Here is a 15,985-nt window from a genome sequence, read left to right on the forward strand (position 1 = left end):
TAGGAAACACGCCACCAGGGGGCGCCTGAGAGGCGCTTGCGCTCGATGCTTGCACTCTGCTTTTCCCGTAAGCTCTGCAACCACCGCGAGCTCAGCTCAGGTCATGATCTCACAGTTGGTGAGTTCGAGACCCACAACGGGCTCTCTGCTGTCGGCACGGAGTAGCTTCAGATCCTCTGTCGCCCCTCTCTCTGCCCCTTCTCTGTTCATGCTCTCTCTCTCTCAAAAATGAATAAACGTTTTAAAAAAAAAACATTATTATCTCGATTTTGCAGATGGGGAAACTGAGGCACAGGGAGATTTGACTCTGTTGCTAGTAAGGGGTGGAGCCAGGGTTTGCATCCAGTTCTGACTCTGATTAATTGCTCCATTAGCCTGACACCTAGCCCTTCACTAATGATCTGTGTAATTCTGAGCAAGGTGCTACGGTCTTGTGATTATTTCCTCTCATATCAAATGAGAGAAGCAGAGTAAAATCAGAGGTTCTTAAGTGGGTTTGGGCAACCATGATACCATACAACTGTCCAAAAAATGGGAGGGAGGGGAGGGTATTGGGGGGGGGGGCGGGGGAACAGGCAGCGAGCAAGTCAGGTGGTCTGTAGGTTTGGTGAGATTCCCAAATGAGTCTTGATCCAGAAAAGATTAAGAAATACCAGACGATATGCCATGGAAGGCCCTTGCCAAGGTCAAGTTTCTATTCCAGCTGACCCCAAATGCTGCAATTACAGTTATGCAGAAGCCAAACGAGCCTCCCAAGGATAGTCCTGGGTACAATTCAGTCCACATCACAGCAGCCCTGAATTGCGGCCAAGGTCAACATGACCCTGGTCTCAGTTCCAGGCTTGAGCAGAATGCATCTTTCTGACACACCCCACACCCCTGTCTTGGAACCTGACCAGTTCCGGGCTTTTCTCGCCTGTCGTGACCCGCCCAGGGAAGTTGCTCTCCACCCCTGCCCCACCTGAGGTTCCGTTGCTACAGCTTTGAACGCCGAGCCCTGACTAGCCACGCCCTGAGAAAGCAGTTAATATTACAGGAACTGCCAGAAGAATCTACAGCAGATTTCTGTCTGAAGCAACCCTTGCCTCATTTTCCAGAAGTCTGGCTCATCACTGTAACGGTTTCTGAGCTGCATGTCTCCCCAGGGACGCGGTGCTGTCTTTCACAACTGCTCACCGCCAGCTCCCGCCGCCATCGGTTCTGTGCCCGCTCCTATCTCCCTCTGCCTCGACTTTCTGCAGCCAATCCTCATCTTTCTACCTTGACATCAAGCCCACTTGACATCAAAAGCACCTATAGCTGCTCACAGCCATGGCCTCGGGTGTCCTGGGTGAGATTCCTCCTCATACAACAGCCCAGTGCACTTTAAGCTGGTGATAAACTCGGCCGGGTTGTCCAAGAAGCATGCAAAGTGTTCCTCTGGGCAGTGGAATTTTTGTCAAGCCCCATCTTACGGAAGCTTGTCGCGGAGGCTCGGACAATATTAAAAAACCGTCAGGATGGCAGAATCTTAGGGAGAACACGGGGCCACGGGGTCCGTATGCAAAGATCACATGCGGGTGGTCCGGAGAAATCAAGAAAACAGGACTGTTTCCCCTACAGGGTTGGCCCCAGATAGGTGAGTGAGAGCAAGGGTTCAGCGGGCAGGAACTCAGGCCAAGAAGGAACCATGGGAACAGAGGCCCTGGGAATTTGCAGACATCTCGGGGAGGGCACTGGACTTCCCGCAGGTCGTGGGAGAGAGGCAGGCGCCAAATCTCCGAGGCCCGAGTGACCCCAGCTGACATCTGGATAACATCTGTTATACAAAAGAGCCCGTCCAAGCCAGAAAGCAGTAACCCATCAGAGCTTTCAAACACCCAGCAGAGTTGTTGTGTGTGTGTGTTTTTTTAATAGCTTTAGAGAGATTCTTTCACAACAGCAAACTCACTAACAGGCACCCAGCTCAGCTGCGGTTCAGACACACCCTAGGACACACATGTCCACCACGCATAATAATAACCTAATATTTAATGCACGCTTAGTATGCGCCCGGCACTGTATTATCGCTTTAGACATATTAATTCACATAATTCTTATAAGAAAGTTTTGGGGTAAATGCTGTCATCATCCACATGCAAGCCAGAGGAAGCTGCTTCAACACCCTTCCGTGGGGAAAGGCCAAGCCCCTCCCACAACCCACAAGGCCCTGCAGGACCTGCCCCTGTCCCCTCCCTGCCCTCACCTCCTCCCTTTCTCCCCCTGGCTCATTCTGCTCTAGCCTTCCAGGCCTCCGCCCTGTTCCTCCAACAAGCCAAGCCTGATCCTGCCCCAGGACCTTTGCACAGGCTCTCTGCTCTGCAAGAGAGGCTCTTCCTCCACTGAAGCGACTACACAGCTCACTCCTCACCCCCAAGAACTCTATCCAAATATCACCTTCTCAGGAAGGCCTCTCAATCTAAAACTCCAAGCCTCTCCCCATGTACACACGCACAGCACTCACCACCATCCGGCACACCGTATACTGAATTCATTGTCTTTATTGTTGGCCTGGCCCACCAGAGCAGGGATCTGTGTCTGTTTTGCTCACGGCTATGACCTCCAGGGCCCGGAGTAGTGCCTAGCACACCGCAGGTGCTCAGTAAATATTTGAGAGATGAATGAATCCACAATGAAAAAGGGTATCAAGGCAGGAAGAATCTGGGCCATGGCCCAAGGCCCAGGGTGTCTAAGTAGCAGAAGCCAGACTCCAACCCAGGCAGCCCAGCTCCTCAGTCTTATTAGCCCTAAACACGTCCGTCTACACCTCCCACAAACGCACACAACGGCTAGCACACGTGAACTCTCACAAACACACAAAACCCCGTGCAGCCAGGACCAGCCGCGCGGACTTAGCCACAGGCACATCCCTCACTCAGCCCCACACTCAGCCCCCGGGCTCCGGCCCGCACCTCCTCAGGCCCCCAAACCCCAACGCGGTCTAGGCCTTGGTCTTCACCCTGGGGTAACGTGAACTCATCCTCCTCTTGCGTCGGGCTGTTGAGGGCGTCGGCTCGTGGGCCGCTACAGCAATGGAGACGTTCACCTGCGGTCCACCTGGGGTCCGGGCTGATGATGGCCAGGTCCAGTGCCTCGCCCTGGGAACGGAAGGCCAGGGAGAGTTGCTGGTGTGGCCAAGGACGCGACCACGCGAACCCCCTCCCCATCTCCTGGGCCCTCTCAATCGGCAGCGTCCCCTAGGGTGCTTGGTGCAGGCTGTTCAGGACAGTCCCCGCCGCCGTCCCCTTGACCCTACCCTCACCCAGGCCTGCACCCCAGCGCCACCCCGCGCTTCTCCAGCTCCCAGGTCTGACACAGGTGGCCGCGCACGGTGGCACAGTTCAGGCTGCGGAAGAGCACAACCTCCCCTCCCGGCCCTCCGCCCTCTGCCTCCCATCCCCCTTGAGCCCCGGGGACCCTCAGGCTCCTCCCTCAGCCCGAGCCCCGCCCCCTCCTGGTTTCTGGCGCACCTCCAGCTTCCCGGGGGGTTGGGGGGGGACGCAGAGTCAGCGCCCTGGACCCCCACGTCTGGAGCGCACGCTTCCTAGGCCTCCTCCCAGGCCCCGCCTCCACGGGGGGCGCGCCGCTGCCCCCTCTGCCTCCACGGCCCCTCCCCACGCCAGCCCAGGCCCCGCCCTCCGGCCCCGCCCCCACCCCTCCGGCTGCCGACTGCGACGCACGTGGTGGCTCTCTACAGCGTGGCACGGGCTGGCGAAGACGCCGGGTTCCCCCCTCCATCACGGTCCCGGCAGCCCCCATGGGTCTCTTCTGCCCCTCGGCCGCCCCCCCGCCCCGACCCTCCCGGACCCCGCCCCAGCCAAGTCCTGCCCCTCAGCGGGCCTCCCCAGAAGCTGTAAGCCCCCCAGCCCCGCCCGGGGCGCACGCATTGCGCCCACCGCTTGCGCGTGGTGCTGGCACCGGTCGGGTGGCTCCAGAAGAAATCGGCGGGCTGGCGCTGGACGAGGAATCCATGGAAGCGCACGTCGTGCAAGCCCGAGGGCACCTCCTTGGCCCGGCGACTGGAGGGCCCAGCGCATGAGAAGGGCGCCCCGGTCTTACCTGCCAGCGCAGGTGCTCCTAGGCCTCCACGCGTGTGAGATGCCACCGAGGAAGAAGAGCAGGTGCGAGGCGCCGCGTCCCCGCCGCCCCCCCCCCCCACCCTGCACCCACTACGTGCCCCTGAGCCTCACTGGACTTTGAGGAGACAGAGGAGACTTTGGGGTATGTGAGGCCCTCTGTTTCCCTTCCCAAGAGCCTGCTTTAAGCCGGAGTCAGTTTGGAGAGGAGCCCCAGGCTGCTGGGCTCAGATCCAGGCCCCCCAATCCCCTCTCTGACTTTTCAGAGAGCTTGTAGGGAGCCCGCACTGGTCCCCACTCCCCAGCACCAGGAACCCCTTGTTCCTTGCACGGACATGAGTTGAACTCTGTGTTTTAGACCTGGTGGGGGGAGGGGGAGGGGGGAGAAGGCGTTCCTAACCTCTGCCCTCTTGAAGCTAACACTTCAAGGGGAGAAACGAGTGTGATGAACAAGTTAGAGCCCAAAAGTGCTGACATCCTGAGGTCTGTGCAATAAAGGAAATAAACAGGAAACAGTGAGAGAGAGACAGGCGGCTGTGGCTGGGATGGTCATCTTCTCTGCAGAGGTGACATTTGAGCTCAGATCTGAAGGGCGGTGGAGCTGGCCATTCAAACAGCTAGAGGAGAGCCCAGCAGTCGGGGGACACGGCAGGTGCATAGGCCCCTGGGGCTGGAACAGGCTTCTTCCATCAGTGGGCTTCGCTCTACGGCCTTCCTTTCTTTCTCTCCACTGATCTTCCCCTCAGCCTTAGAGATTCCCTATCCTGAACACCCTTCCCTTGCCCCACTTCTCCTCCATGATGGCCAAGGTTCTAGAAGGCTTGAGCTAACCTGAATTTCCACGAACGGAGCGCACGGAAGGAGACATGCAATTGAGGGTTGCCATGGAAATAGGTCCACATCACTTGTGGATGTTACGGATACTGTTCAGACTGCATCTGAACAATAGGAAGTTTGTATGGTCCTATTCAAGGGGGAGGTGATCAAAGACCCTTGGATATCTAAAATTCTTTTTCATGTTGTTTATTTTTGAGAGAAGCGGGGGAGAGAGAGAGAGGGAGAGAATGTGAGTGGGGGAGGGGCAGAGAGAGGGAGACAGATCCAAAGCAGGCTCCAGGCTCTGAGCTGTCAGCACAGAGCCCGACATGGGGCTCAAACTCACAAACCTCGAGATCATGACCCGAGCTGAATTCAGACGCTTAACCGACTGAGCCACCCGGGCGCCCCTGAATTGTGCACGTTTAATGGGTGAACTGCATGGTATATGAACTGTATCCCAAAGCTGTGTGTGTGTGTGTGTGTGTGTGTGTGTGTGTGTGTGTGTGTGTGTGATACAGAGAGAGAGAGAGAATGTCAGGACTGCTAGGTATTCATCCAGAGGACATAACAACTTTTCGCTCACACAGAAACCTGCACATAGATGTTTACAGTGATATATGTATAATTTCCAAAATGTGGAAAGAACTCAAATGTCCCTCAACAGACGGGCCGGTAGAAGGTGGTACATCCACATCCCAGAACACTCCCCAGCAGTAACAGGAAAGAAATACTGGCACACTGACATCGGGGGTCAGTCTGCCGTGCGTTCTGCCGAATGAAAGTTGCCACACTCCAAAGGCTCATACGGTAGGACTCCACTGACACTTTTCTTCTGGAAAAGACAAACTAGTGATTGGGAACACATCAGTGGTTGCCAGAGGCTGGGGAGGGGGGCACACGCCTGTCCTGATTGAGGCTGTGTCGGTAGGGCGGTATGCATTTGTCAAATAGCATAGACTTGTACCCTAAAATGGGTAGATTTTACTGGGTGCAAATTACACCTGAATTGTTTTTTAAGGAAAGCAAAAGATCTGCAAGGAAAAGATACACCGTGCGGTAAAAATCAGAGCTGAATAGGAAAGAAGGGGCTATCCGTGCTCCCCAGATCCACTTGTGTCCTCCCATCCCCTCCTCCAGCCTTGAAGACCCTGCTCCCTTGACCGGCAAATGGCTGAGGAACCCCCCCATCCTCACCCCGTTCACCTCCCTGGCCCTCCTGGTTGCTGAGTCCCAAGGGCAGGGGGTGCTGGTCAACGCTCCAACACTCTTCGCTGCTTGAGACCCAACAGCTGTCGCTTGGGCCCTTATGTCACATCACCAGTTTGCCCCTGCATCTCTGATGACTCAGCTCTGTCTCCTACCCAGATTTTCATCCTCCTCCCTGGGCTATCCCTTCTGTGGCGTCACGGGCAGCCAACGTGTGAACCACATCCACCTCCAGGTCTCTTTCTAGAACTCACCTCCTTGGATCTCCACCAGCTATTTCTACTCATATGACCTGGATCCAGTCCTGGCTCTTACTGTGCCTGCGGCTGGACGAACCCCTAGTCTGTTTCCCACGTGTCCTGTGCTCTGGGGTCTCAAGGTACCGCCTGGCAAGTCCTCCCTGGGATGTCCCTTGCTCAAGAACCTACCGTGGGATTAAAGATGTAAACTTGAGGGGCGCCTGGGTGGCTCAGTCGGTCAAGTGTCCGACTTCCGGTCTCGAAGTTCATGGATTCGAGCCCCACGTCAGGTTCTGCGCTGACGCTGCGGAGCCTGCTTGGGGTTCTCTCTCTCCCTCTCTCTCCGTCCCTCCTCCACTCATGCTTCCTCTCGCTCTCAAAATAAATAAATAAACTTAAAAAAAAAAAAAAGCAAAGAGAGGGGCACCCATTTGGCTCCATTGGTGAAGCTTGCAACTCTCGATCTTAGAGTTGTGAGTTCCAGCCCCGCATAGAGCTTACTTTAAATTGATTGATTGATTGATTATTGATTAACATAAATAAAAAAGAATTCTGCCTTTAATTCTCCTGGAACATGATCATTAATGTTAAAAAAAAAAAAAAAAAAAAGGAACATACCAGGCGCTGGCCAAGATGTGGAGAGACCGGAGCCCCGTGCTCGGCTGGTGAGACGGTGAATTGGAGCAGCTGCTGTGGAAAACCGTTCAGCAGCCCTTCAGAGAATCACACCGGAGCCACCATAGGGCCCATGAGTTCCACTGCTGGGTATCCATCTACCCAAAGGGGTTGAAAGCAGGGATCTCTGTACACGACAGGTGAGCGAACAGATACTTGTTCACGACAGCAGCGTTCACACCGGCCAAAAGGTCCATCGACGGATCCACGGACAGACACAGTGTGGTCCGTCCATCCAGCCTTAAAAATTGTCACGTGCTTATCCATGCTACAACGTGGCTGAGCTTTGGAGACACGTAAAGTAAGAGAAGCCAGACATACAAGGACAGATACTGCACGATTCCTCCCTTACGTGAGGTCCCCAGAGGGGTCCCGTCCACAGAGACAGAGAGTAGTGCGAACCAGGGGTGGGGAGTGAGCGTTTCGGGGGCACGGAGTCTCGGTTTGGGGAGATGAGAAAGTTCTGGAGATGGATGGGGCGGACGGCTGCACGACATTATGAATTGCTTAATGCCACTGAGCTGTGCACTTAGGAACGGTTAAAATGTGGGGCACCTGGGGCGCTGGGGCGCTCAGTCAGTTAAGCGTCTGACTCTTGATAGGGGCTCGGGTTATGATCTCATGGTTCGTGAGTTCGAGCCCCTTGTGGGGCTCTGCACTGTCAGGGCGGATTCTCTCTTTCCCTCTGTCTCTGCCCCTCCCTCCCTCTCTCTTTCCCTCTCAAAAGTAAATAAACATTTTTTTAAAATGTGGGGAGCCTGCGTGGCTCAGTCCGTTAAGCGTCTGACTCTTGATTTCGGCTCAGGTCTTGATCTCACGGTTCATGGGCTCGAGCCCCGCGTCAGGCTCTGTGCTGACAGCATGGAGCCTGCTTGGGATCCTCTCTCTCCTTCTCTCTCTGCCCCTCCCGCAGTCATTTTCATTCTCTCTCCCTCTCTCTCTGCCTCAAAAAGAAGCATTTTTTTTTAAAGAAAAGAAGGGTTAAAATGGTAAATTTCATGTTACCATTTTACCACAACTGGAAACAAAGCAGGAATCTGTCATTGTTCCCTCTTGCCGGCCTGACTGCAGCTACTGTACTCCTGAGCCCTCGGCTGCAGCCAGCCTGGCCTCCCCACCTCTGTCCTGCTGCGCCCTCCCCACTCCTCTCCTTCCTCCCAAACCCACCAGCCCCGCCCTGCAGACTCGGAGGGGAACTTAGGCCTGGGGAGAACCAGGGCAGCGGTGGGGGCTCGTCAGGGACACAGGGGAGATAAGAGTGGCTCAGCCGCTCCCCAGGGCAGGCAGCCGAGGCAGGGAACCGTCCTCAGCAGTTTGGGAAGCTTTTCCCCGTGGTACCAGCAGGTGCAGCCAGAGGAGGAAGAGAAGAGAGAGTGGCCGGGGGCCGAGGTCAAGGTGTCCCGGAGACCACGTGTCTCCTCTTTCTCCATTTCGTCCCGGTTTCCCTGTCCCCCATTGGCAATACCAACTGACAGCAGTCGTGATAACAAGCACACAGCAGGAGAGGCCGGCCCAGCTCGCATCTGCCTCCACTTCCCTGGGCCTTGGTGGCCTGTGCCCATCAGGGACACGCGGGGCCGAGGCCTGAAGTGGCCAAGTCCCCAGGGTGCTCACAACCAGAGGCAGCAGGAGAGGCCGGAGTGGGTGGCCAGAGGAGGAGGAAGAGGAAAGATCGGTGGGTCTGACACGCTGGGGCAGGGCTGTGGCAGGAGGGGGCTGGGCAGAGAGGCCCGGCAGCTAGACGGAGGGGAAGCCAGGCCAGCACCACATGTTAGTTTCGGAAGAAGGGGGCCAATCTTCAGCTTCTCACTGTGACCCTGGACTTGGGCCCCAGGGGTGATCAGATGTTTCTCCCCTGAGCTAAACTCTGGGCTTCGTCCCAGGGGACTCCGTGAGCCTTCCCAGAAGACACGCCCCCTCCTTGAGAACCCCCCAGAGAGCGAGGGGAGGGACGTTTTCCAGTCCAGGAACCCCGCCCCCCCAAGCCCCCATCAGCCAGCCCGGGGTGACCCCCATCCAGCCTCATCCTGAGCTCCTAATTTGGCTGCCCAGAGTTTGCTACCCCACTGGGCCACCCCAGAGAGCCATGGTCCTGGGAAGAGGAGGAGGAGGAAACCTTTGAGGCTTGGCCAGGAGCCTCAGCCTGAAATTGCACCATTCGAGTTTCCCCTTAGGGTTAAGGCAGCGTTTCCTTTATCTGTTCCAGGAACCCCTAGCACCCCAAAAAGTGCTCCAGAGGGCAAGAAACGTCAAGGGGGCAGATGCATTCCAGAAAGCTGTGCAAAACACATGAGCAAATGAAAACCTCTGGGAAGGCCTGCAAGGAACAACCCCATTTAGCTTTGCTTAATCCCTGGTTTGGCCGGGGTTCCACAGAGCATGCCCTGAACATCCAAGGCCCCAATTAAATGCCCACTGTGAGAGCCCAGAGGGGCCAGGGGGCAGTCAGGCTGCAGAGGGAGTGAGTCAGTTTGACTGGAGGGAGGGAGGGGACAAGGGGGACACAAGCCAGGCCTGAGGACCTTGCATGCCACCCTCAGAGACCAGAAATGTCCCCGAGGGCCTGGAAGGGGAACTCAGCCCTCACTGCCACCACCCTGCTCCTTGCTCTCTGACCAAAGCCCCGGTCCTCCACCGAAGACCTCAAACACCCCCCCCAGAGTCATGTCTCCTGCTCCTTCCCCCTGGCCACGATGGGAGCCACTGTGCCCATCAACAGAGTCACAGTGGAGACGTCACGGGCATTGTCGGCCCACAGTGTGGTTACACTATAAAGACCAATGACGGGAGTTAGCCTTTAGTGGACACGACGCTCTGTGGACGGTGATGGACATGCCCATGCATCATTCCTGACACCAGGAGGGCAGACGGGTGGGGACTGGAATCACGGGTCACCACTTAGCAGTTGTGCGGTCCTGGGACAGGGAGTTAAATTCTGCTGTCTTAGAGAGAGACGGTCTCTGCAAAAATTAAAATTAAAATTAAAAAAAGGCGGGGGGGAATAAAAGGCTTTTGCGAGTCAGGTAACAGTGGTGGGCTAGGAAGGACCAGGCTCATCCCAGCAGATGCCAGCAGGGACAGAAGACAACCCAGGATCAGGGCCAGCCGCTGTCACCCAATCAATTCTGCTCCCCACCCCAGGGGACATTGGGCAATGTCTGGAGACGGTTTTGATTGGCAGGATTGGGGGTGCTGCTGGCATCTGGTGGGTAGAGGCCAGAGACACTGCTAAGCATCCTATAATGCACAGGACAGCCCCCTACAACCAAGGCCTCTGCAGCTCACAGTGTGAGTAGTGCGAAGGGGGAGAGACCCCGGATCAGTCAGTCATCCCCCAAGCTGGAGTCGTCGGCCTCCTCCTCATCCTCATCACATTCACTCGCTTTCGAGTGCGCTCACAGGGTTTCAAGCCCTGTTCTAAGCGCTTTATACACATTGACCATTTCGTTCTCATAACAACCCCTTTATAAGGTGAGCACTATTACTGTCCCTGTGTTCAGAGAGGTTAAGTAATTGTCCTAAGGTCACACAGCTTGTAAATGGCAAAGCCAGGTTCTTTTTTTTTTATTTTTATTTTTTTAATGTTTATTTATTTCTGAGACAGAGAGAGAGAGAGAGACAGAGCATGAGTGGGGGAAGGGGCAGAGAGAGAGGGAGACACAGAATCCGAAGCAGGCTCCGGGCTCCGAGCTGTCAGCACAGAGCCCGATGCGGGGCTCAAACTCACAAACAGTGAGGTCATGACCTGAGCCGAAGTCGGCCGCTCAACCGACTGAGCCACCCAGGCGCCCCGGTAAAGCCAGGTTCTAACGCAGACTGCCTGCGTCCTGACCCTTCTCTCAGCTCACCTCCTGGGTGGGAACGGGGGACCCTGAATCCACTGCGATTATGGTTTCTCTCCCGCCCTCCCCCATCCATAGCTGAATGAGGGCTCGGAGCAAAGGTTAAGATGAGTTATTTATATCAAATTCTGTTTCTCCAATGCCTGAGCGTGGGCGACTCAGCTCCACGCACCTCCCTGAGCGGACGGGCTTGGGGGACGTTTTCTCCAGCCGTGGTGAGCTGAACACTGTCTGTTCTGGCTTCAGAGGTGAACCTGCTTGGCTACGGGGCCACTGGGGTCCGGGCAAACAAGAGCTGGCTGTTCCAGGAGCCAGTTCAGAAATCAGAGGGCAGAGGGGCCGAAGACACATGCGACCCCTGCCATCATCGTCCTCCTGTAGCTAATAGTAACTCGTCCACACTGACAGCACTTCCTGTGAGCCAGGTCATGTCCTAAACCCTTTACATCCTTAACGCACTTAATCGTCCCAAGAGTCCTGTGCAACTGATACATTCTCCCCCATTTTGCAGACAGGGACACACGTTCGGAGGGAAAGGCCACCCGCCCTGGGCCAGGCAGTAGGGGGAGTAATTCTGAGCACCTGCTCCTTAACCCAGAGAGTCTCCACCTCCAAACTGTTTGCATTTGGGGCCAGATCATGTCTGTGATGGACAAGGTCCCGGGCACTGTAGGGCGCTTAGCACCCCCTTAGCCTCTACCCGCCAGATGCCTGTATCACCTCCCCCAGGCATGACAACCAAAAATGTCTCCAGACATTGCCAGATGTCCCCTGGGGGGGGTTGGGGGGGGGGGCGGGGGGGACAAAGTGCCCCGGGCTGAAACCTCTGCCTTGACCCCACACTTTGGGATGGGGCAGGGGCTGATCGGCATGGAGAGGTCTGCTTGCTGCGGCCCCCAGAAGAATCTGGAGCCTGAAACCCACGCTAACAGTACGAATCAGTGTTATGGCAATGTGGTTCTGTGGCACCTACTGTGTGCCAAGTCAGGACTTGAACCCAGGCTTCAGAATCTACACTTCAGCACTGAGTGTGCCTGCCTGCCCGGTGGCCCCACCAGGGAGGCACAGGTGAGGCTGGAAGACAAGTGAAAAGGGAAAAGGAGGGGAGCCTGGGTGGCTCAGTCGGTTGAGCCTCCAACATCGGCTCAGGTCATGATCTCGCGGTCCGTGGGTTCAAGCCCCGCGTCGGGCTCTGTGCTGACAGCTCAGAGCCTGGAACCTGCTTCAGATTCTGCGTCTCCCCCTCTCTGACCCTCCCCCGTTCATGCTCTGTCTCTCTCTGTCTCAAAAATAAACATTTAGAAAAAAAATTTTTTTAAAGAAAAGGGAAAAGGAAGCCTTAGATTGAGGAGTCTTGGACCCGAACAGGTCGGCAAGGTTTTATGAGGCACCTACTGTGTGCTACATGTCCTGGCCAAGAAGAGAGCAACAGAATTGGTCTTGAGCGGTTCCCCTGCCCGCCGAGACTCCACCTGCAACACCTCTCCCAGCCTCTCGTCCAACAGCCGGGAGCTAAGCACCTATTGGGGGCCAGTATTTGCATTCACACTCAACAGATGCACGAAACGAGGCTCAGAGAGGCCAAGCAACTTGCCAGGGACACACAGCAGGAGGCGGGAGGCTCCTGGCTTCATCTCTCCAGTCCCCCGTTAACCTTCAGACCCTCCTGGGGATCACCGGCATTCTGTTCTTCAGATCCACAGTCCCGTTGACACATCCCAGTATTCGCAGGGTCTAAGGGCCAGAGAACACGTTTGCTTTCTAGAAGACATCTCTCTGCTCCTTAGGGCTCAGGATGCAACCCTGGTGGGGCCCAGCAGAAGCCCAGGGACCAGGCGTCCCTTGGGGTCTTGGTGTCCCCTGGATGCCACCCCTTGGCCCATCCTCTGGAGCAGAAGCCTCACCCCCTGGGACTTCCCCCACATCTGCTTCTCTCTCCAGCTGGACCCCACCCATCCTAGGTGCCCCCGTCCCACCTGGCTCTCCCCAGTTGACACTCGGGCCCCCTCTGCCAGACCTGGGCCGCCCTGGAGAAGGCGGGGTGCCATTCCATCTGGGCATGACTTCCCCCGGGGAATGGGAGATGATCCCCAATGCTAAGAGACAGCTTGTTCTAGAAGAAGAACCCATGAAGCCAACTTTGGCTTTGCCGAAGCCACATCCCCAGCCTGAGAGCCCCCTGCTCACTCACCACCCCCGTCACATACACACGGACAAAATGTTAGGAGGTCACAACCCACTGGGGTTTCTCACTTGAGGGTGAGGGGGGATTTTATTGATCCTCTGCCAGGCACCCCCGAGACCTCTGAGGTGGCCATGGCGCCTGAAAGAGCAAAAGGCTGGAGGCCAGCCACTCACCTGGACGCGTCGGGGTGGGGCAGGACAAGAAAGGCGCCACATTTGAAGTCTATGTCACAAAGTGCCGGGCTGGAGGAAAAGTCGCTGGCCGTGTGCTCTGGGAGGGGCACAGGGGGACGGCTGAGGCTCGTCTGGCCCAGCAGCAAAAGGGAAACTGAGGCCAGCCCTCAGACCATCCCTCTGAGATCAAGAGTGATGTTCCCAACAGCAGGCCCCAAAGCTGGGGGGCGGGGGAGGGGGGGAATCGGAGACCCTTCTGTGCCCTGTGCTAGAATGGGGGCCAAGGGGTGGGGGCGGGAGGGAGGAATCCTCAGGGCCCTGGAGAGGGAGGGTGGGAGGCCCGCGTTGCATTTGCTGGGCGGGGGTTGGGTTTTTGTTTTACCTTTTCTCCCCAGTTTTATTGAAATATAATTGATGTACAACACCGTGTAAATTTAAGGCATACGATGTACGGATCCGGTGCACTTAAACGCGACAGTCCCGTTAGCACCCGCAGGCAGTTAGCATTTCTTTGAAGAATATAATACTGCGTTGTTAACTATAGTCACCACGCCGAACGTTAGATCCAAAGAACTGACTCTCTAACTGGATTTGGTGTCCTTTGACCAACATCTCCCCGTCGCCCCCACCCCACAACCCCTGGTAATCACTATTCTTTTTTTTTTTTAAGTTCATTTATTTTGAGAGAGAGAGAGCGCACAGAGCCTGATGCGGGGCTCGAACCCCAGAATCAGGAGATCATGACCTGAGCCGAAATCAAGAGTCAGACGCTCGACCGACTAAGCCACCCAGGTGCCCCTGGTAACCACCATTCTTGTGTCTGCTTCTACGAGTTTGGTTTTTTTAGATTCCACACATAAGCGACCAGACACAGTGTCTTTCCCCCCTCTGCCCTGCCTCGCAGAGTTTGAGCAAATATTCACTCAAGACATGGGAGGAATCCCAGGGAAATACGGCATGGCCCTGAAACTCTCTTCCTCACCTCTCCCACTGCCTGACTCCTACTCATCCCTCCAAACTGCCATTAAACGTGGCTTCCCCCACCGCAGGGCGTCCTCCCTGACCCCCTAAGTGGGAGAGATGGGGGGGGATGTCAATTTCACCTGACCTGGGGGAAGCGAAATTCATCTCAATATTTAAGGGGACACCAACTCCACAACTGGGAAAACGTCTAGCGGAGGGGCTAGAGATGGGGGCTCCAGCCCCTGGGAAAGGGGTCCCTCCACCCTCAGCGCAACGATCCCAGGGCCACCCTGCCTTCCCTCTGCATGGCTCATCTTGGTTGTTCTTTTCCGGTTCTACCACCGGGAGCTGAGCAACCCTTGAGCAAGTTACTCAGCCTTTCTGTGCCTCAGTTTTCAAATTTGGGACATGGGGATGATGACAGTGCCTACCTCACTGGGCTGATGTGAACTTAAAACAGGCCTCAAAGCAAGCGCTCCAGCATCGTGTCACAACCTCATTTCCGATGTCCCCAGTCCCCCCGCACAGCGTCCCGATTCCGGCAGGCCCTCCTGTGGCAGTGCTGAGTACTGCACCCTTCCCGGCGCACTACAGCGCTCTGCATTCTAAAGGTTCTAAGTCAGGGAAAAAAAAAAAAAATTGTTTTTTGAGTCAGTCCAAGCTGGTTTAAGTCAAAAGAGAATGTGCTTGGCCCTAGCAGCCTTTGCACTTGCTGTGTTTCCCTCCTAGGACGCCTTCAACCCCCTGAGCCTCCTTCTTAACATTCAAACCGCAAACGTCCATGCCACCTGCACCGGGAGCCTTTGGCTGGCTCCCTGTTTATTCTGATCCTGAGCAGTGCCTGAGTGCCAGACCCTGTTCTAGGCACTGGGGACACTGCTGTGGGCCACACAGACGAAATGCTCTTCCCTCAGAGCTGACATTCTGGTCAAGGAGAGAGAACCAATGACAATGTGTATTCCACAATGTCAGGCAGTGACTCTGGAGTAAACTAAACCAGGGAAGGGAAGAGAAGGTGTGGATGTAATCTTGAAGTGGGGGGGTGGGGGTGGGGGAGGAGCTGGCCTCACTAGCGGTGGGGGGGGGGGGGGGGTGACATTAGAGCCGAAACTTCAAGAACAAGGTGGAGTGGCCACGGCACTATCAGGCAGAAGAGGCAGAATGGTGACCTCAGTGAGGGTGCCATGTTGTTGTTCCTGACCGTGTGTCCCTGGTACCTGGACCACCACCTGGCACAACATGGTGCTCAATGAGTGCTCAAAAGTCTGTTTCCCAGGATTCTCTGCAAAAGCCTGGGCAAGCCCATCCCCCAATCAATCCTTGAGACCAGGACATTGGGGGATGTGGGAGCGGCTTAGGGCCCAGTCACATGCCCTATCCAGACCCCACCCAGAGGGGAGAGGGAGAGACCCCAAGGGACATCTGGGGCTGCAGCTTGGTAGGGAGGAGGAACTGAGGCAAAAGAACCAGTTTCACCGAATCATTAGAAGAGGTTTATAGCTAGTAAGTGGCAGAGCCTGGGAGCTCCTGACTCAAAGCAGCCCTGAAATTCCCAGTGCTGTCTGGTGGCCACCCAGTCCAGACTGGGGACTGTGGCTCGGTGGCTGCAGCAGCCCGTGGGGCTGAAGGTGAGAGCTTTGCAGCATCAGAGCAAAGTGAGGAGGGCCAGGCGGCCACGTCTCTGATGGACAAAGGGGGAAATGGAAGGCAGCTCAGGGTGGGCTCCAGGGGGGGTCCTCCGGTAGCGCAGGGGACTGAAGACCGAGACCCAAGCTGGCTTACTGGGACT

At 56.1% G+C, this 15,985-nt stretch overlaps 1 long non-coding RNA gene across 14 annotated transcripts in view; it reads right to left on the minus strand.

The window, feature by feature from the left end:
- Positions 1 to 1,992: 1,992 nt before the first annotated feature.
- LOC109254226 (uncharacterized) overlaps positions 1,993 to 15,985 on the minus strand; it is a 62,615-nt gene continuing 48,622 nt past the window's right edge. For 11 of the 14 annotated variants that reach the window (XR_008420330.1, XR_008420319.1, XR_008420324.1 and 8 more), the window contains 3 exons: positions 14,628 to 14,810; positions 13,234 to 13,330; positions 10,671 to 12,609 (listed from right to left, as the gene is read on the minus strand). This is a non-coding gene — a long non-coding RNA (uncharacterized LOC109254226). Of the gene's footprint in view, positions 3,117 to 9,282; positions 9,994 to 10,670; positions 12,610 to 12,892; positions 12,989 to 13,233; positions 13,331 to 14,627; positions 14,811 to 15,985 lie in introns of those variants that run through there. The other 3 variants (XR_008420322.1, XR_008420329.1, XR_008420327.1) reach the window with 3 other exon arrangements.

The sequence above is a fragment of the Panthera pardus genome, unplaced genomic scaffold (genome assembly GCF_024362965.1).
Source record: "Panthera pardus isolate Hobbes unplaced genomic scaffold, ASM2436296v1 HiC_scaffold_8, whole genome shotgun sequence".
NCBI lineage: Eukaryota > Metazoa > Chordata > Mammalia > Carnivora > Felidae > Panthera > Panthera pardus.